The 20,377-nt window shown below is 52.2% G+C and overlaps 1 protein-coding gene across 8 annotated transcripts in view; it reads left to right on the top strand.

The window, feature by feature from the left end:
* Positions 1-20,377, top strand: part of Evi5 (ecotropic viral integration site 5) — a 336,527-nt gene that overhangs the window by 182,300 nt on the left and 133,850 nt on the right. For 7 of the 8 annotated variants that reach the window (XM_089582018.1, XM_089582010.1, XM_089582013.1 and 4 more), the window contains one exon: positions 6,755-6,924. The gene's annotated coding sequence lies outside the window, so the exon portion shown is untranslated. Of the gene's footprint in view, positions 1-6,585; positions 6,654-6,754; positions 6,925-20,377 lie in introns of those variants that run through there. The other variant, XM_089582015.1, reaches the window with a different exon arrangement.

Here is a 20,377-nt window from a genome sequence, read left to right as displayed (position 1 = left end):
GTCCGCGTTACCACACTTTCGACGTGTGCGTGCATGCGTGTGTGTGTGTGTGCTGTGTGTGTGTGTGTGTGTGTGTGTGTGTGTGTGTGTGTGTGTGTGTGTGTGTGTGTGTTTGTGTGTGTGTGTGTGTGTGTGTGTGTGTGTGTGTGTGTGTGTGTGTGTGTGTGTGTGTGTGTGTGTGTGTGGGGGGGGGGGGGGGGGGGGCAGAATTTTTTTCTCGTACCGTGTCGTCTGGCGTCTGGCTGATGAGAGAGTGGTCTGTTGTAGCTTGCGGTGTACAGTTACAACTTGACCCGCTGAATTGTGCAGTGGCTTGGCACATGTAGAGGTAGACTATGCGTCAAAACGCTCGTGGCTGCGGATGGAGTCGATGGGACGGTAAACGTGGGACGACGCTTCATTATTTCGTGGTTCATTTGTAAAAGCGTGAAAGCTGCAGGGAGCCGAGCTGTCAGGTTCTGTTTTATGTTTTGTTGTTTTTCATGGTAACCACTTGCAGTCTCTTAGGAACAAGAGAGATGTGAGGATATACAGCATTGCGCTTTATCGTAAAGTATTACAGCTATGATTTTCAACAGGTGCATCGGTTTCCGCGAACCATCACTAATTCGCCCCACCTTTCCGTCCCTCTCACTTTAGTTGACCGAGGGGCCGGGTATGAAAAGACAGACTGTGGGGAAAATTAGTAAGCGGTGAGAAAGTTGCAGACTTTCCTTTGAAGTATTTATCATATGCGGGGAGGTTGTACTGTATAGCGTTGGCGGTGTACAGTCGCCGTCAAAAGTAAATGAAAGGCGACTTTGTCAAAAAAATTTAATTTCTTTAAATCTAAAGCATAATGGTCCATGTTTGTTGGTGCACAGTGCAATTCGCACAATCACAATTAGTCTGTACATATGTATTCAAGGATGCATGAATTGAGCGGGCAATGATTAATTTTTTCATTAATATTGCCTTCCATTTACTTTTGACGGCACCTGTACATTTCAAAGCTCAAGTTAAGGAGGGAGTTGGTGGTTGTTAAATGGTTCAGATAACCAGAGCACGAAAAACGCAGAAGGACGACGATGATTATACCTATAGGGGTTGGACTTTTCGGCTTAAGCGAAAAAAAAAATAAATTAAAAAATAACAGGCAAGCGTGCGTCGAATTCAATTTTTGAAATTCGGTTTGAACCGAAAGTGGGCAGTATGTGCATTGCATAATTAACTGGCTGTCGAGTAGGTTCTCACTCAAGGAAGAGAAATAACAAAATGCAGACGCTAGGGACGTGATTAGATGGCGTACCGTTTTAAGTAGCGCAGTTGTGCATTTTTAGGTATCCCTACGCTACCTTATATGCCTCTGTATGCTGGCAGGCTCCACTTCGTCTCCAGACGTCGTCTGCTGGCGCAACGCTGTTCACTGTCATCACCTTCTTTGGGCGGTTACTTGGTTAAGCACGTTTCTACACTAGCATGCGAACACGCTGGGAACCACGCGTAAGTGTCGCGGAAAGGTCACGGTCATGTTCTATAGCTACGGCGACGATTCTGTGTCAGTCCCACCGCTGTCGCCAACAAGCAGACAATTGATTCCCGAAGCTTTCGTTCAACAGCCCAGTGATAAACATGGCAACCCACCTTTTAGAAATAAACTTCCACTTGGGTTTTTGTTCATCGGTTCTGTCATTGAACCTCCGTTCCCTTTTTTTTTAATTGGCGAAAGCATTTTCCTCGGCAATTAAGCTGTAAGTATCCCGTTTATCCATCCATCCATGCGTACTCTTTTCCACGCCACATATATAGCTGTCATAGCTGTCATGCGGTGAAGATTACACCTAACTCTAGCTAACTAAAACCTGGCGGCAGCTCTCGCCTGGCATGCTTCGCTGGCGAAGACGTCGTGTAAAACAACTGTACTTTAATTTTAAAGAGCCATTATTTTATTTATATTGTGCTGGTAACAGAGTTAGATATCTTACGATAGGCAATGGATAGTCCGAAAGCACTGTCCACTGCTGCTTCGATGCGAAGCGGGTTACGCCTAGCAACATGCGCTGCCAGCGCGCTGGCGGGCGCCACATTGCTGCAAGAAGAGCGTCACAAGCGTCGGTGCTGTGTATTCTTGTTTCTAGGTTATAGATAAGCGTATCTATTGCAATTTTTTATGTGTCGAATTATCGATATATCGACATATTTCGAGATTGCCTTCGAGTTCGATATATCTGGGTTCGACTGTATAAGCAAAGGGTCGAATGGGTGATTTAAGCAAATCGTTCGTGTAAATTATTGAACGCGGTATCCATGAACTCACCCTTGCCACACTACAATATAGAGTCGAGTGGACGGAACGAGGGCTCACATTTATTAACGTTCGCCAACTGTGATCTTCCAAGCAACTATGGTAACGTCAGTGTTCAACTCGCTAAATTTCAGGCGATGTAGGTGATGGGAAACAGCGTCAAAAGCTTTTCGAAATGCATAGTGTAGAATCTGCTCTCTAAGCCGGATAAAATCGTTAGTAAATGAGACCAGTCGGCGTTTCACCAGAAAATATGACGCAATGTGCGCTGATGAGGTGTGAGAAACGAATTACTTTCGTGCTAGTATACTCCCATGTGAACAGGGAATATGCTGGAGTAATTTTCAGACAACGCTAATGGATGACGTGAGTATAATTGAGTGGGGAGCGCGCCAAAAGACTTTGTCCGCATTCGAATCGGAGGTAAGAATACAGGAGCCAGTAGTAGTAATAGCCGTTTATTATTGCAACAAAAATAGAAAAAAAGAAGGAAGAGATATTACCAGCCGCTGCTATTGCGGTCTAAGATCTCTGCCACCCGAGTTGCGGCCGGTGGAAATAAAGGGTCCGGGAGAGGATAGCAAGGAGAAGTACAGAAGGGGGACGATAGCGCGAAAGGACTGGGCAGAGAGAGCTTTATACACTATTTACAATATTTACAAAAATATATAAAAAAGTTTTGCGAGCGTCATGTATGAACGAAGACACTTCAATATTTTTGAGAAGTTGAATTGGATAACGTCCACTCCACGGTAGGAAGGACGTCACAGGCCTATTGAATGCATTCTGCGAACGGAATCGATGAGAGCTGTATCTATAGGGAAAAAAGTTTGTAACGTCAAAATGTAGAATAGGAACGCAGGTCAGCCCTGAAAAGAATTTCGGAGCGATAATATTTCAGGGAACTGGATATCGATGCGTTTCGCTTGAACCACATGGCCGCGATTAGCGTATGAACGACGGGATTTTTCATGGCATGCGATGGCTATAGATCGACCTCTATAAGTATATCCTCTCCGGAACTTCACATTCTGTGGACGGAGTGTTTTGCGAAGGCAATTTTTGTTGCAGTATTGTTTTTCCTTCCGCATCCAGCTGCGACTCCTGTTGGTGAGGTTGGGGGCTTGGAGGTGTGGATCAGTGTTGCGTGCTCACGATATTCTAAAAGTTGTTAAATTGGACTGTTATATCAGCTTATGTTTGGCCTATAACGGCGCATATGAACCGCGTATGGGAGTTTCATATACGGTGTTGGTAGATGGCGTTGATGTGAAGAAAGCTATAGTTTGAGCTTGCATTGTTGCCCTGTATACCAGATTGCCAAGAGAGAGACAGTGAGAATTTCACCTTCAAATCATTAGCGAACTCGGCACTATAGGATTCCAGAGACTGTAGCCTTGCAACGATTCGATTCCTTATTCATTATTTTGAATCGCTGTTATTGATAGTTACCACCTGTGACGTCACGGCAGATAGCCAGCCAGCAACGTCATTTGTCTGCTCCGATATCAAATGCGCGGCTGCCCAATCGCGAGGAGGCAAAAAGCATTTATAAAGCACGGCAGGACTTCTTTGAATGCCGATTTTCTCGAATTCCAGAACATAGAGCTCCCAAGTTCGTGTACACTGCAGTCCGAAAGATGGCTGCATATTGCTCATGGTTCCTTTACCGCATTTATCTGGCCGTCTAGCAAACCAGGCAGAAAGTAGACGGATGCGCTTCTTGCGTGGCGTGGCAAGAACGAAAATACGCCGAATACCGTGCCACCCATAGTGACGCCTAGAGAGCTCTTCGCCAGCGTCGCTGTCTTTCTTTTTCTTTCTCTCTCTCTCTCCTTTTCTGTACGCCACCTGCTGCTTTCGCTTTCCTCCGGAATGTCGAAAAACAGGAGAAAGGCGGCGAGGGCAGCACGTGATCGGGTAATTTACGCGCCGTACACGCGTACGACGTCTAATGCACGCGGCGGATGGGGGAAGACAATGGGACGGGCACCGGCGGCCACGCGTCCCCCATCGACGGCTCCGAGGAGCCATTGTCTGCTAATGAACGCCCGCCTCGTCCGCCGGTGTCGCCCGCACCTCGCGGTGCTTCGGCAGCGAAATGTGCCCGCTCCGCCGGTGGCCCCCTCCGGCCCCTCTTATTCCACGGGCGGCAGTGTAGCCGGCTTCACTTCCGGCGACTGCTGTGGGCGTGAGCGAGATGCAGAGTGCACGGCCGTGTATGCGCCGACATCTTCCGTGTTGGCCTAAGGGTCTTCAAGCTGCAGTGCTGCTCTTTCGAAAGCCGGAATCAGTGCGGCGCAGCCACCCGCGGCTTCCACTTTTTGTTGCTACGGTGGTGTATGTACTGCTGTAAACCGACTGTTTCTATGCGGCGGGCGCATTAGGCGGGACATTGTAATCGTCGCTGAAAGCTCCCACGATCACGTAATTTGCACTTCCTTTTTTTTTTTTTTTTGAAAATTCAAAGACGGGTCGCCCTCGTCGGGCGAAGTGATGACGCTTGGCCGATCTAGCGCGGAACAAGCGGCGCCTCAATTGGTTTGCGCTCGTTACTCGGCTTCCCGGGGGCCGTCCACTCGTGTCTCGCTGCCATCCTGCCCGGTGTACACTCAATTCGTTGAATAATTAGCGTGTACGTTTCGTATCTGACGTCGCATATAATAGCTGGTTGGAACGTTTTTGCGTTTCGTATGTAAATAAGGAATTTACGTGCGTATTTTTTGTTTTATTTCGTGTTGTTGCCGTGTTGTTAGGTCACTATTTGATTCTTTCGCATCTTCGCGGGCCTTGAGCGCGCGAAATAAAAGAGTTGAACTGCGTTGAATTAAACGTGAATAGTTCAGCAGTAAATTTTTGCTTCTTCAGCCGTGCAAACTGTCCTGTGGCCAGGCAGTACGAGCTGTGTCCGGTTCCTTGGAGAGGGCTCGAAGTTTCCCTACACAGCAACTTGCTGCGCTTGTTCGGGTGACGTGAAGGCTGCGCCAAGCGGTTGCGTACCACTCGGGCTCGTCGGTCCTGTCGTCGCCGCGCGCACTTGTGCTTAGCGACAGCGTTTCTCGGCGCTTGCTTACCACGTCCCTTCGAAGTTTCTGTGCGTGGATGCGCGGCGGCAGTAGCTCATAGTGTTTTATATACAGGGTGTTTCACCCAAGACTTTCCACAGTTTTTGGAAACAGGCCTTTTGAGTTAGAACAGCGCTTTTTCCGGCATAGCATTGTCAGCAATGTAGAGCATCAGAGTACGTTTTATGGGGGTTTAATGTCCCAAAGCGAATAAGGCTATGAGGGACGCCGTAGTGAAGGGCTCCGCAAATTTCGACCACCTGTGGTTCTTTAACGTCCACTGACATCGCACAGTACACGGGCCTCTAGAATTTCGCCTCCATCGAAATTTGACCGCCGCGACCGGGATGAAACCCGCGTCTTTTGGGTCAGCAGCCGAGCGCCATGACCACTGAGCCAGCCCGGCGGCCCATCAGAATACAGCTAAGACGTGCGAACTAGCAGGCTGGTTAACTAATACTGAATAGTTAACTGTATAGCTGTTACTGTTGGGCTCCTGAATTGCGAAGAGGCGTGCATCCCGCCGTAATTAATACATGTATCAGTTTTTAGAATTTCAAAACCGTGTTTACTCTCGGCGCTGTGGCCCAACAAATTTTGGCTGTTTCGACGAGTTACGTGCACTGAAAAGGTTGCTTTGGCTGCAAGCTTCTCGAAAGCGCATTTATTTTGGCGCGATGTAGCCAAAATTTGTTGCGCCACAGCGCCGAGGGTAATCGCGTTTATGAAATTCTAAAGACTGGTACGGATATTACTATTTTTCACTCCCAGGCGAGTCCGGCTGCCGCGAACTCCCCATTTGCTTGTAAACACTGTGTCCGTCCATATTGTCACGTTGTAGTGACGGCTGTCCAGTGGTCAGGAAGACACCAACAAGACTTGGAAACGAAGCTCTTTATTTGGGCTGACTTGCGCCCGCAAAAGAACTGAATCACTCGGCGGCGGCGTAAGCAACAAACGTGCTCGTCAGTCGTCGAACTACGAATGCCCGCCGCTCACGGCATCGCACAATTTAAAGCCGGCAAGGAAACTTCGAGATAACAGGACAAGATCATCTACAGTAATATGGAAAGACGTAGATGCAGCTCTTCATGGCTGGGATCAATCGAGATTAGTCCGGTCGCTTCTCGCGTCACGAACAAAAATGATAACACCCCTTTCCTGCGGCCTTGAGCGCGAACGAACGGACACTACAATGATACGTGGCAATATATATGTTGACACTTTGTCCCTGGCGGCGGCTCAGAGAGAGAAGGTGTCGGTCAGCTCGACGCCCTGTCTCACTCGAACGGGCCGCGCACTTTGTGACACTCTATAGTCGCACGTGTGCATGCGCTACTCCTTTCAGTCGTGTTTTTGTGCCGTGATGGTGGCTCATATATGCGTATGTATTCTGTCGTTTCAGCCTGCAGTAGAGCGCCTCGGTATACAAGAAGCGGCTTGCGTCGTCCCCGCTGGCTCCTATGCAGCTGAGTGGCATCGTTGGGCCGAGATGACGGCGCTCGGCCCCTAGGCTGTGGTCGCCTCTCGTTCTGCGCCTGGCTTCCACGTGACTGGACGCCGCCAGGAACCACCGTGAGTAGCCGCTGCGGGAGCAGTATGCGATACGCAGTTACGCGTTCTCGGGTTTGTGCTGTATACGCAGTAGCCCCAACGAATTTCTTGTCTCCAGCTGACCTTCAGATAGGCGTATGTTGCGTCACCTTGTTCGGGTCGACCACCGTCACCGCAGCACGCGCTGTTTCGAGCCACGAGCGAAGTACACGTGTCGGCTGGGCTCAGCTGCCGGAGCGGCAATCCTCACGCACATGCTTCTATTGATTTCTTGGACCTTTGATTTTTTTTTTCCTGGCAAGAAAAGCCCGAACTCGCGAAGCGCTTGCAGGCAATTAATTGTGACATTTCTAGCAGCGCGGGAAGACTAACACAACAAAAAGAAGGAAGGGTGCCAGAGACAGCGCCCGTGTATATAGTTGTTTTCTCTTTTTTTCAGCTCTGTTCTGGCCATTTTGTGCTGACTGAAATTTCCCCGTATATGAGCCTTCTTAAATGTCAAATGGTGGCTCAGATTTTCCGCCTTGGTAAAAAAAAAAATACAATCAGGGAGGCACGAACAAACATTGCGTACATATATAGGTCACGACCGACCGGCTTGCGCTGAGATGCGTGCGTTATGTGTATCTTCCGCGCCGCCGCTCTGGTTGTTTAATTTCCTGCGACGCAGCTACCACAGATGTTAGCAAACGAGAACTATATTTCTGCGCTGCTGTACAAGCAGCCACCAGGGGGAGGCAGATAAACCGCTTTAAGAGCGGCGGTTAAACTGTCGCCTAAATGTTGACATGCGACACACAGGAGTGCCCCCCACAGCAGGTCTCCTAGGGAGCCTTAAGCCCTTTCACGGCGCCGCCTGCCATCTCCGTTGGCAAACAAGTTTGCTTAGCGTGGCGGCTGGGTGTCCGCGCTCAACATTGTCGTCTCCGAGAGTTGCGCAAGCCCCTCGAAAGACGAAGATAATTGCCGTGCGCTTCTTTATTCGGCTCTGCCAGAGGAAGCGTCCTTGTTTCAGTGGCCCTGCGCTCCCGCGTGTGCAATCATCTTCAGCGCCACCGCAGCAAGAGGCGGCGAAGCGGAGGCCTCGCGGCGCTGAAAGTTCGCGGCTTCTAGAGCAGAGCTGACGTCTCCTTCCTCCGAGGGACCTCTTGAGCCCACACCGTCCCTCTCGGCTGTCCACCACCCCCTGATCCCTTCATACCAGCGGCGACTCGTTTCTCTCCGGCTGCACTACTGTCGCCGACCTTCGTACTGCCCCGGCCTTTGTGTCTTCGTGGCGGTTCCTTCGCGCACACACGTGAATCTGTACTCTGTACGCAGCTGTCCTTCATTCCTTGAACCTATCCGTGTACAGTTCAATAACCTCTTATTTGCAGACCGCGTATTTGTGCGTGCGTGCGTGCGTGCGTTTGCAGGGTTGTGGGTGGGCGGGGGGTGTTCGTCGTTTTGTTCGTTCGTTCGAACATGACCGTTTCATCTGCCATGATTCCGCGCCTCTCGTGCAGCACAGCGCTACAGCACGCCTGGAATGGAGACTAGCAGCGTTCCCTGCCGGTCCTGGCATTTCAGTCCGTCGTCCAGAGTCGCAGTTTGGAGCGAGCACCTCCTGAATAAATGGAGCAGCTCTTCTCCCCAGACCCGCTTCGTATATTCTTTCCGGAGCTGCGCACTCGTGAGCCCCGAAACAGAACGGTTCCTGCGGTCTTGTGCGCCTCGACAGGCAGTCGGAATGTAATGAAAAGACAGTTGCACTTTCTGCGGAAGCACTTGGACGGGGGTGAAATCGATTTGCCTGCTGCTGCTGCTGCTAGCGCAGCGAAAATCAAATGCGCCGACTGAAGTGAGAGACTCTTTGCGTCGCTCCGTCGATCGGGCTGTCGACTCTTGGAGCACGTTTTACTCCTCCAGCATTCTGGCTTTCTGGTGAAATGCTTGTCGGCCAAGACTTCCTGTTGCGATCGCTGGCGGACAGCGTCAGGCGCTGGATACTTCTGAGCGGGCCATCGAATGAAATGGAATAAGTGCCGGGGAGTGGAGTGACTGCAAATCCGCTGCCCCTGCATAATGTGGACTGTGTTCATACGAAGTCTGTTGCATCGCTCACATAATATCGAAGAAAAATCCTCTCGGCTAAACTGCTGGCTTGTATGCGCTCAAATCTCAGCCAGAGGTGGTTTTTAGTTTTATACCACGTCTGGGGGACTTGCCTGAATCGGGAACTGATCGAAAGGCGGCATCGTCCGCGGCGGTGCCAGACCGAAAAAGACGCTTTCGCAGCAGCCGAACCAGTAGCACCATCTCTAGTCTCCGAAGGTATGGGGACCACTGTGTTTCACGTATCGCGTTCGTGTGCTTTTATCATTCTGCCGCCGACAAGCACTGGCGTTGGTGAGGTCTTTTTTGGGTCAACACCGCTGCATGCGATGCGAACTTTCGAATAATTCTCCCCGACTCGGGGAATTCCCCTACCCAGACGTAGTATAAAACAAAAATAGCGCCGAATTCCACCTCTGTCGGAAATTTTAGCGAGAACAAGCCAGCCGTTAGGCGGGGTAATTTTTCTTGTATTTTCTCCGAGTGTCGCACCAGTCCATATACGTATACAGCGTTTCACACAGCGTGCAACGGTGCGGAAACTGCGTCCAGCTATAAGGCATATCACTCCGCCGTATTGACATTGGAGATCATGGTACTTGCACTTCGTCACGCCTGACTGCCTTTGTCAGGCTTTCGGTTATTAAAGCCTCTGATTACATTTTTTGTTGTTGACGAACGACTTTTTTTGGGCGCAAATGTATACACCCAGCGCGAAGAGGCGTGCTAGCTTTGGCAACGTTGCACGCTGAGTGTGAAGCGGCGTTTAGTTTCGTCGATTTTCCGACAACGATTAGTTGCTCCCGAAGACAGCATTCATCCGCGCACCCGCGCCGCGCGCACGCGTCTACAGCGCAGACGCAAGTTTCAGCCGTGCGCACGACCCGCGGTGCGTGTGGGCTGCACGTATATGGTGAGCGGCGTGTGCTCTTGGTCTGCCACGCTTGCATGCGCCGCTACTTTCTGCCTGATACCCTCCGCCGTCGCTGTTGTTATCCTATACGGGGCGCACGCGCGAAGACAGGCTGCCGCTGCTTGTCGTATGGAGCGATCGCGGGCTCGCGTTGCTTCCCCTGCTGTTGCCGGCGCTGTTTGCGCGCACGGCCCCGGTCTCTTCTAGCTTGGCTCTCTCTCTCTCTCTTTCTGTGTCCCGTCGCTATCCTGTTCCCGTTTCGGCGAGACGGGAGCTTTACTTTTCTTTTCGTTTTCTCGAAACGAGCTCCGAAGAAAGAGCTTCGCGGAAAAAAAAGGAGACGAGTTAATCATCGCCACCTGTCTCGCGCCGCCGTGTGCGGTGTCTGCAGGGAAGACGGTGGCGCGTGCGGTGCGTGGCATCCCAGCGTCGCGGCCCTGCGAAGATGGCGCTTTTTACGGATCAGCCGCGCCTATGCAGAGAAGCCCGGTCTGCTTTGATCGCCGCCCTGTTTGTTACTGCTCCCGGTCGAGATTCGCTCGGAGTGTTCGAAGACGGGGAGGTCGCGTCGCGGATGCTTAGCACGAGGGTGTGGCCCGCTTGAGAGCGGAGTAACTGTGGTTTTTTCTTCGCGCCGAGGGCGAGGAAAAAAAAAAAAAAAAAGGCGTGCGTGGAGATAAGAGTCCTGCGTAAGGACTGGGCGTGCAGTTGCGACCAGGATAAGTTTCTCGAGCACTGCTTTCTGGTCCGTCTCGGGCGTTTTGGCTTGTGTAACGTCCAAGACCGGCCGACTGTGGTTTCAGCCTTGCAGTTTTTCCTGCGCTTTGCTGGCTGAGTTGGAGAGTGCTGTATAGTCTTTCCGATCCCTCACATTATGAGCCGCTCGTTCCGTTTTGTCGATCCAAGGCGATTAACGTATGTGACAGTAAGCACGTTCCCGAAATGATGTCGGCGGTATCGGTCGGACGTAACGTCCTCTGGAAGGAACAACGAATACCAGTGTTCTCGGCAAAGTGGAATATGCATGCAACAAACGCCGAGCGTCCGATATTAGTTTTCTGCTTTGTACTGTAGTTACCATAAAAGTTTTTTGTTGTTGTTGTTGTGACGCGCTCGGCGGCTTTTACCGCGGTCGCACGGTCATTTCGAAGGCCCTCGTACCGATAGTCTGGCTCCGATGGCCATCGAGTCAATAGTCTATCTAGTCAACGCAACGGAGCACCGCGGAGCTCTGTCGAGGTGTCTCGAGGGCCTTCGAGCGGGGCCTGCGTGCACTGTTGGACGCGGAGCGCACACAGCAACGCCTGGGGAATAAAATCATTGCAGTATCATCTATAAAAAAACATGTGACTTTAAAATACGCAACTTATTTTGCAGAAAAAAAAGGACAGGCCGGGCTGCAATACTCTGCTGCGAGCGTACTGCCATCTGCCGGCGATACCGAAACAACCAACACTAGCATCTTGGAAAATGCATGAATGCTACTACAGCTTGTTCAAGACAACGAAGTTCATCACAAGAGTGATTAGTATTACTGTGTCGAATAAATATTTTGTTTTTAACTCTTTCAGCTTAAATTCGTGAGCTGATTGCTAGCATGCCAGCAAAATTATTGGCGGCTACGGTGGCGCGCCACAACACCTTGGTGTGAGACGGTGGAAACTCTCGATGACTATCGAGTTTGTCGTGTACCGTGTAACAGCGGCACAACTCGGTAGCCTATGAAAGTGCCCGTGTGGCAGGGGGCGTAGTCGCTGTAACATTCGGACGCTGAACCGAAGTTAGTGGAATACTACGAAGTTAGTGGAATAATAGTGGAACTCAGGGCGTAACACGCCAGCCTTCTGCGGTGCATGGTCACGTGCACTTCAGAAAAGCAGGTTTACACGCGAGTAGGTTTGCGAACACGGGGACATGGCACGAGCTTCTGCATTATCACCCCTTTTACTCATGGCCCAGCTGTACTGCAGCGTAGGCGGTGTGGTTATAATAATTTGTTAATGGGGAATGGAAAGGCGCAGTAGCTGTCACACTGTATAATTCGTGTCGTATAATTCTAGTGCCGTTGGTTGCTCAGCTACAGAAGCGCACAACATTGCGAATAATCGCTCTCACTCCACTCTCGCGGTGTTGAGCGCGTGCAGGCTGCCCACCCGGTTCCCGAGTACGACAGGGCGGCTACCTTTTTCGTCCCCGCACAGCAGGATGCATTCGGTCGCATCGCGCGATGTCAGCCTTCACGTCTGCATGGCCCGTTCGAGAGCCCGCAGAAACATCGGGCTCCTGACCATGTCAGACCCACAGGGCATGTCCGTTTCGTGCGCATCCCTCGTGGGCTTGTACAAAGCGCCCGGGTCGATGGTGCCCAACAAAGCCCGCTACTCGCTCGTTGTGTGCGTCATCCTCTTGCCACCTGTCTTGCACGCGATTGGGCCCGTGGACCCCGGAGGGCCCCTCGTCCCGGCGTAGAGTAATTGATCAAGCCGCGAGGCGTTCCCTCTCCCTTTCTCGAACTGTCTCTGCCAGCCTACAGGCGCTCTGAAATCTCATTTGTAACGGCTAATTAGAAAGCGCCGCTGTGACTTCCAGCCGCGCGTGGGGCTGTCGGCTCTCTCGACATCTCCCCCGCGTGCTGTGTCGTCGCCTTCGTCCGTCTTTGTTGTGCATGTGGCACGAGCCGTTGCTTTGTGGTGCATGGCGCCGCCATTTGCAAGCAGCATCGCCTGGAGGGAGAGGTGCGCGTGGAAGACACACGTCTGGCGTCCGTTTTTAGAGGGATCTGGTCGAGCAGAGCGCACTATTCAGCGCCGAATTAGCGGTCAACAGCCATCGTGCGCACGGCGTTGTTCGCGCCATATGCGTAGCTTGTAAAAAGCAAACGTTGACCGGCGTTTTGGGAGGAAGACTGGCGGAGCGCGTGCGTGGTCACTGGGACCCGAAAAACTCGAGCTCCATGAGCTGAACGAGAAGACATTCAAGCGCAGTGCGCGTTAAATGTGACGGTGTTTGTATTTACAGGGTGAGTCAAAAGTTCTCGGGGCGCAAGTCCTGCTTTTTAGCCGAATATATTCTGGCACTGAAGGCGCCTATGAAGCTATACTATACGAACGCTTGCTAAGGTGAGAAGGGTACTTCTCCCACCTTCTGCTGAGATTTTGAGGCTCGAGTGTGCCCCACTGCACGGCTCAGAACTTGCAGACTCTGTGGCCTAGGAACTTTTGACGCACCTTCAATGCGTACCTTCAGTCGCACCTGCCCATGTAGCATCATCGTCTGTAACGCAGCCGCTTGTTTCAGGAATGTTAGAATGCAAGGCTGGTTCCTCCGCGTAGCTGCATTAGTTCCTGCACACTGCGGTTCGCACCGTTATCGAATGGTGAGCAGTTAATCGCGCGTTCACGGTTTTTTTTTTTTTTTTTTTTTGATTGCCAGAAGAATCAGATACATATCTTTCAACGCATTGAAAAAGGTCGGGTTTTATGCAGCGCTTAATCTTTTCTTCGCTGTTTGTCGGCCCCCCATAGAGTATAAAGTGCTGGCAGGGGCGATTTATTGGGTGTCCTTTGGAAGGGGCGGTGAGAGGGGTGGGGCTGTCCTATATGCGCTGTGGATTTGTGAATCTCTCAGGGGGGGGGGGGGGGGGGGGGTTCGCCTAGTTTTTTCTGAGAAAGTTTATATAAATCTGCCACTGAATGGCGGCATTGAGAGTTTCCGCGCCTTGTTACGAGCTGTGGGTGAGGCTGTGTGGTGGAGCCGCATGATCGCGCGGGTCATTTTTGGCTGATGCCTGCGCTTATTTTTACCGCCTAATTTTGTTTTCCAGTAACCTGTGACAAAGTGTGCTTGCGTTCACTTCATCTGCTGCACTCTCTAGAGCGCGCAGAAGGAACACGAACTAGCACTTGTTAGCATTAGAAACTTCGCAAAACGCAGCTGTAGTCGGATACAACTGAAGTGTGCAGTGACGCTCTGCCCACATTCTGGACAGCCGAACAGAATTCATCCGTGACAAAAATTACACCGTTGTTACAGCTCTTCTTGTTAGCCAAACAAGAAGTAATCATGACTGGAAATTGTATAAGCTCAAAAAGCAGACTGACAGCTGGTTACCTCTGTTGGTAACCGCAGTTGGCAACCGTGGCCCACTGTTACCAAGTGCTGTTTTTTTTTTATGTTGTATGCTGCTATAGTCGTCTTGGACACAGCGATGCATTCGGGAGGAAGGTTTCATGCAGGCCTGACCACGCGCATCTGGGAAGAGAGCAGTATTTGAGGCTATAGACTCAAGCTCGGCTCACTTTTCCTCCCAAGACAGTCTCGTGCATGCGCGCTGGATTGTTGTTTTTGATCCGTGTGTCGTAGATGGGCGAATTGTGCGTGTCCGCATTGGTGTACTCTGCGAAACACCGGACACATCGCTGAGGCTACCGCGGCGCTGCCAAGCAGCGGCTGAAATGGAAAGCGTCCAAAAGTGTTGCTTTCACAGGGGGCGGCCCGTTCGACGCAGAGTGCGAATCGGCGGGGGCGGTTCTCGCGTCGTTGAAGCTTTTTCTTGTCGGCCGCGCGACCTCGAACTGCCACAGCCTGCGATGCGCTCTGGTTACGCGTCCGGCTTGTGTGTGCAGAGCCGGCGCGGCTGCGGCTGCCTCCAGGCGTCCACTGCGCAGTTCCAACCCAGCGGTTGCGGTCTCTGGCTACTACTATACGTCACCGATCAACCGGGCCGGCGTCCCGCCGTGTGCGCTGAACAGCGACGACGACTGGGCCGTCGCTTTCACGGTTCATTCGAGCGTCTGCATTCGGAGACCACCACCCTCTGTGTGGCCGCCCTTGAACTTGAGCACTCTTAACCCTGGAAAGTCGCGCAGTCAGAAGCGGCTCGGAGGGTACAGGAACGCATTGATTAAACGTAGTCTTTTTGGCGTGGAATTTGACAAAAGCGACTCAGTGGAGCGTTTTTCGGATTCGCCGCCCTGGTTTTTCTCGGCCGCGGCGGCTGGCTTGTGCCGAAAGGGTGAGCAGCGCGAGAGCGGCTGGCGAAGCCTGCGGCGACTTGTGCACACCGTTGATTCCGTTCGCTTCAAACTGGATAGATTCCGGGCAGCCACTCGCCCGTCACCGACACGCTTGCCGGCGACACGCGCCTAGCTCACTCTACGCCCGAAGAAGAAAATCCGACAAGAAGGCTCGATAACTTTCTTAAACTTTCCTAAACTTTCCCTGGGGCCGTTGCTATTTCTTCAATCTGGGTTGCCTCGGATGACACGTTGGAGGACAGCGGGTGGATGGAAGCGGAACGAGTCCTTTTCAACAGCGCCTGCGCTCCAGCCAGAACGCAACACCGCAGTCGCTGATCTATTGTTGCTTCGTTCCCGAGAACTTGATCACGCCACACTCGGCCTTGAAAGCGCCGCTTAGGCACCGTCTAAATGCCTGTACTAGCCGGTAAAGAGGTGTTAATTGTGCAGTAATAGTAGCAACAGCGGCAGTAGCAGCAGCGAAGTTTTTCCAGCAAAAGCTTAGGAGAATCCCTGGGTCTAGAGTCTGTTTGTTCGCCTCTTATTCGGGGCGAGTTGAATTGGCTTCTTTTTTTTTTTTTTTGCGGAGTTGTTTGAGTCATCGATGAGGGACCATATAGGGCGAGCACAAATGAAAAAATGATCACTGTATCGCAACAACGGCGACAGCAAAATAAGCCCGAGCCCTTCCGAGCCCTTGTTCCCTGCGCGATGCTCTCCGAAATCCTGTCGTCTCCGCTCTTAATTGGTACCATACTCAGGGGAAAATCGAGAGGGAAAAAAAAGAATTAAGGGAAAGCGCGGAATCCCTGCGTCCGTGGCTGACTTTTGCCTGGGCCGCGGTTTTTTTTGTTTGTTTTAATTCAAACTTCGTTCCGCTGTGCGTTGATGATGGCTGCTTACTTTACGCCCTCCCGTTATCATTTCTGGACCTTATTAATAATTCGCGCTTATCAGTCGTCATGCACCGCTCGTATGGGGCGTTATCGCGGCGGAATTGATTTGCCCCCTCGTCTTCCGCTTTCTTCGTCCAGTGTGCCGTCCTCCTCCGTTCCCCGTGCGCTAAATATGACGGCCCGCAGAGCCGAACGCGGCGTGCTATCGTCGCACTGGGCGCTGTAGTACCTGGCTGTACCGACACTCAAACGTGTATCGACGCGAGCGCGCCCTCATCTCGGTGCCTGAGCTTCGCCTTCGCGCGCGGGCTCGCCGCCGCCGAGGCCTCGCATTTGGAAGGGCTTCACTTATCGCAGCGAGGCGCGTGACGAGATGGGGGGGCCGTTTAGTCGTGGGATAATAATGACGCACGTGTTCGCTTCGCAGAACGAGCGAGGCGATGAGACGGCGCCGGTAATGGAATGGGCTGTCGTGAGCGGCGCAGGTGTACGACGTGTGTACGGCTGGATCCCGCTGCACGGAGGCAAGTGTCGGCGCCTCGGATTCATTAGTGTATTATCGGGAGCCCGGTGTTAAATGACGCCTCTTGGAATGGCTCTTCGCTTTCTCGATGATCGGCGCATCGAGTGTGTGCGTTTCTTCCCCTGGTCATCTTCATCGAGAGCGCAGAATCAAGGAAATGAACATCGTCGTTTTTGACGGCGCTGGCTGAACGTCCTGAAATTTCTGAACGTCCTGAATTCGAACGTTTTCTTTCTTCTTGCTGAGTTAAAAAAAAAAAATGGGAACAAAGTGAAATACAAAATGAACTGGCCGATACAAAACGCAGTATTGTCACGGGTTTCAAAAGGCAGCATTCTAACTGAAGCTACACTTTGTGTTAGGAATCGTGTGCAAAAAAAAAAAAAAAACAGCGAGCCCCGAGTACGAAATAATTTGCCAAAACCTGAGCGATACATGCTGCAGGTGTCTGAGCACAGCGCAGGATTTCGAGGAATTGCCTTGCGGGCTCGAAAACTCCTTAGCCGACCCGCAGGGCTGTTTAAACTGGGCACTTTCAAGACAGCAGCGGCGAACGCTTTCTTTTGCTTTCGCTTTGCTTTTTTCTGGGGAAATAAAAAGACTGCAGTGCTCATTAATTCTTTTTTTTTGTTTATTTTACTTTCAAATTTTGAATGGTCCGTCATTTCCGTCGACCGTTTGTTTGCAGTGGCCTTTACCTTGAGCGGACTGCGAAAACTTTCTCTTTCCTTCGTCGATTTACTTGAAACTCGCTCGTGAACAATTTACGCGCGCAGCGCACGTACTACACGTGCACATTGCGAGCATTTGCTGCTCTCTCTCTCCGCTTTCCTCTAGCGTTTGTTCAATCGCGCACTGCGGCGTTCTTCGTTTGTATTTTTCATTTTTCGCAGTGAACACGGCTTTCGTTCTATTCCTGCCTGCTCTTGTTTATTCCCGTTTTCGAATTTGGGCTGCCCCTCTGTGGGGGGATAGAAATAAAGCCGCCATCGCTCGAATGGCCCTTCTCCCCTCTTCTAGAGAAAACTAATTCTTGGCCGGCCGAGCCCCCTCCACCGATTTTCTCCATCCGCGTTGAGTGTGTGCGTGTGTGTTTTTCGTGTTAAAATTTTATTCTTTGTACTTTCGTTCTATCTCTTCTTTATTCTCAGCCGCCACGGTGGCTCAGTAGTCATGGTGCTCGGCTGCTGACCCGAAAGACGCGGGTTCGATCCCGGCCGCGGCGGTCGAATTTTGATGGAGGCGAAATTCTAGAGGCCCGTGTATACTGTGCGATGTCAGTGCACGCTAAAGAACCCCAGGTGGTCGAAGTTATCCGGATCCCTTCACTACGGCGTCCCTCGTAACCTGAGTCGCTTTGGGACGTTAAACACCCTTTGGCAAGCAACCACCTTCTTTATTCTCGAATCTAGCTTCTCATTTGTCTTTCTATTAGAATTTATGCATTTCTTTATTGTCATTATCGTTTTGTGGCTGGGGTGCCAACCTAGATTGCGCATTGGCATGCTTCGCTTCTTGAGCAATTCGGAAGCGGTGAGGAGAGCCATTGGGGTTGAAGAGGAAGGGTGGGGAGTATAACGGCTTCTGCCTCCGTAATGCCATCGTCCCGACAGTTCCGTACAGCGCTTGGGAGACCGGAGCTGCGCCATCCCGGCCGGTGGCGAAGTCCGAGACCGCGACCGGCGGCACTTCGTGTCGCTTCGCTGGCTCGCGGCGGCCTTTCCCCGAAGTCTCTCGTCCGCGCCTTTTTTCCGGCAGGCCCCGGTGCCCTCGGTACGGTTTCGAATTTCACGTTCCATTAGCTCGTGCGTAACAGGATAGAAGGCCGCCGCCCTGGCACGCGTCGCGCACAATGGTGCACAGCCGTCCGAGCGCGGGGCGTGCCTTGCTTGGCAGCACGCGCGCAGGCCTCGCATTCCGCGCGCTCGGGTCCTTCCGCAGTGCTGCACGGAAGTGGGCGAATCGGTGCCCGGCCCTGCTGCGAATACAAAACGCGCACTTCCAGAAAAGAAAGCCATTCGTCTCTCGAAAGCTCATTTCTCACGCCTACGAGACAGGAAAAAAAAAGTCGAAGGAGCGATTCTGCCCCGTGTCCGCGGTATGTGCTTGTGTGCCACGTTCGACGCGTATACTATAATACTCCGCGGGCCTCCCGTTCTCCCGGGCCCCGGTCTTCTTATTTGTTTCTTCCTTTCCTTGTCGCTCACTCTTTTCCAGCCTCGGCTCATCCGTCTGGCGCCCTTCCTGGCCGCGTTTCTTGTGTTTGCATAAGCTGACCAAGCGTGATTGCAGCGCATGATTTTTGAGCCGAGCGTAAGCAGCAGTACGAGGCGTTCTCTGCCAGGGTGTACAGATTTTTTCTTTTGCTTTTAATATTCGACGACTTCGACTTGCGTTTTTTTTTTCTCTCTATACTTTCGGCTTTTCTTCGTTGCCCCGTTTTCTTGCGCCTTGTTCTGAGCTTGTTTCGTCTTAAAACGTCCCGGGTTACGCGTCAATTTAGGGGGAGAAAAATGGCGCCTCTGGCGCGATAAAGTCTCTCTCCTCTGCGTCTGGTGCGCTTTTGTGCTGACGGTTTTTTTTTTCTCCCTTACTTTTTAATTTGGAAACCCTCCGCGGCTCTTGTGTTTTTGCTTTGTGTACTCAGCAGCGTGCGTCGAAACGGTAAAGCGGGGCCTAAGCTAGGTCTGTATGGCTCCGCCATCGGCAGTAGGGATGGGGGGAGAGGATGAGGGGCTATTTTTCTTCGTGGCGTGATGCTTGGCCCGGGCGGGTGATTAATAACCGCGCTCTCGACTCTGGCCGGATCATTCTGAAGAGGGATGCTTCGCTGCACTCGAGGATCTGCTCTTTCTTTCAAATTGGCGGAGTATAACCGGGGCCCCCCGTCCGCGTGTCGGTCTCTCGGCCTCACCTGCCTCGAGAGTGACCAAGCACTGCGTGCGACCTGCGCTTTCTCGCAGCCTTCGGTTTTGAGGGAGGCACGAGAACCTCGCCCAGTTGTCTTAAAAAGCGCTGTCGTTACAACCGTTGTGTATACCTCGATCTAAGATCTTGTGCCAAGTCGGTTCCACGATCAGTTCATAGTTGAAGCTTCGCTCGTTGCTACTGTTAAAAATATTCAGTGATTACGCTTTTCCACGCTTAAGCCTGAGCATCAGTACATTAATAAATGTAAAAGAAAAAAGAGTTGACTTCAAAAATGCGCAGGGAATGTGGTGGACAACGGACTTCGTCGGCCTGTGGCAGACTTGAGCCATTCCGGGGTTCACACGGGGCCTGCATTTCGTGTCCACTTGCGAGTAGATTCACTGACTTGCGAATGAACCGCGCCCTGCAGGCCTGAGACGGCGCCGCGCGCAGCCGTTGTCTCGTACTCCCGGCGATGTGAAGGAAACGAGCGATGACTGGAGTGTGCGTATAAACGCTTGCGGCGTTACCCGGGTAACTGGAAGCGTTACCTGGGATACGTCTAACGAGGGAAGGCGCGGTAGATGTTTGCCAAGGGGTGCGGACGAGCTTCCTTTCTGCGGGGCGCTGGGAGTGCCGCGGTCGTGTCTCCCGCGTAAAGGCGGGGACACATGTCAGGCGGGCGCTCCGAATCCAGTCCGGCTCGCCGCGTCCGGCGGCGCCGCTCCGGCCAGCCGGCGACCGCCGGACGCGTCAAACCGCGTAGATATGTCCGGTGCACCGCGTCCGGCGAATGTCCGGCACGCCGCTCCGGCGGGCAGCGGCAGCCAATGCGAGCGCGCAGAGCGCCAACGTCACGATGACGTCGAGTTCGCGACGTCACAGGTGAGCACGACAGAGGTACCGTGGTGAGCGGTGTGTCGGCTGCTCAATTGTACGGTTAGTTTGACAGCGCTGTTTTCACCGAATACCATGTCTTCGTTCAAACAGTCCCGGATTTGGGAGAACGAACAAGGGGTGCCGAGTGTAGCACCTTTTTTGAGCGCTGGCCAGTCCCGAAGAGCCCGCGGCTGCGGCGTCGATACGAAACCACTAGGCCTAGCGACGACTAGGGCAGTCG

The sequence above is a fragment of the Amblyomma mixtum genome, chromosome 3, assembly GCF_055824585.1.
Source record: "Amblyomma mixtum isolate Tamu chromosome 3, ASM5582458v1, whole genome shotgun sequence".
In the NCBI taxonomy this organism is placed as follows: domain Eukaryota; kingdom Metazoa; phylum Arthropoda; class Arachnida; order Ixodida; family Ixodidae; genus Amblyomma; species Amblyomma mixtum.
Note: the sequence above shows the minus strand (reverse complement) of the source record. Positions and strands in the feature narration are given on the sequence as shown.